Source organism: Brassica oleracea, chromosome C9, assembly GCF_000695525.1.
Source record: "Brassica oleracea var. oleracea cultivar TO1000 chromosome C9, BOL, whole genome shotgun sequence".
In the NCBI taxonomy this organism is placed as follows: domain Eukaryota; kingdom Viridiplantae; phylum Streptophyta; class Magnoliopsida; order Brassicales; family Brassicaceae; genus Brassica; species Brassica oleracea.
The window spans coordinates 12,273,269-12,274,354 of NC_027756.1; the positions used below are offsets into that span (position 1 = coordinate 12,273,269).

The 1,086-nt window shown below is 43.5% G+C and overlaps 1 pseudogene; it reads left to right on the top strand.

Moving 5' to 3' along the window:
- LOC106314342 overlaps window positions 1-1,086 on the top strand; it is an 11,105-nt pseudogene that overhangs the window by 6,313 nt on the left and 3,706 nt on the right.

Consider the following 1,086-nt stretch of genomic DNA (forward strand, 5'->3'; position numbering starts at 1 on the left):
GAGAAAGAGATCAAGTCCTTGCAAGAGAAGATGGATTTGCTTCTTTCCAACCAAGCTAAACAGGAGCAGATGAACTTTGTGGGTGGTCCTAGTCAAGAGGTTCCTCCTAAGGTCAATGAGGTTGATGGTTTGGAAGGCCAAGAAGAGATATGCTTCATCAACAACAATTGTACTTGGTACAGGAAGGAACCTAACTTTCAGTACAACAACTACCAGCAAAGGTCTTACTCCAACAACCAGCAAGGAGGCTACCAGCCAAAGCAGAACACTCAGCAAGGGAGCTATCAGCCTAGGCAAAACATCCCTCATGGTTTCAACAATCACAGCAATCAGTCTACTCAAGTCCAAGGAAGTTCTTCACAAGCTCCAGCTTCAGATACAAGTGTGGATGGAATGTTCAAAAAGCTCTTGGATTTTCAGGCAAAGAATGAGAAAACAATGGGCTATGAGTTCAAAAACATTCACTCCAAGATTGATGGAAGCTACAATGAGCTCAACAACAAGATCCGAAATTCGGAGAACCAGTTTGCTTCTATGAATTCTCAGCCAAGTCGCCAACAAGGGTCATTACCTGGAAAGCCAGAGCAAAACCCCAAGGAAACAATGAAGGCAATCACCCTAAAGAGTGGTAGAGAGTTGCCTCCAAGAGTTCTCACCAAGGATGGTGAAAAAACAAGGTGGGGAGGTGGCCATCAACATTGATGATGAAGTGGTGATTGTAGATGAGAAGGTTGATGAAGAGATTCTGGAAAAGATTGTTGAAGCTAAGGGTAAAGAGAAGGTTGGAGAGGAGAAGAAGATAGTGAAACATGGTGAAACTGCTACTCTAACGAAGGAATCGTCTTTTGTTCCTCCTCCCTTTGAGCCAAAGCTGCCATTCCCTGGAAGATTCAAAAGACAGCTATTGGAGAAGTACAAGGCACTCTTTGAGAAACAAATGAGTGAAGTTCAGGTCCCAATGCCCATCATTGATGCTTTTATGTTGGTCCCTCAGTACAGCAAATTCTTGAAAGATGATGTGGCTGCAAAGAAGAAAGATATGGAAGGTATGATGATCTTAACACACGAGTGCAGCGCCATTATCCA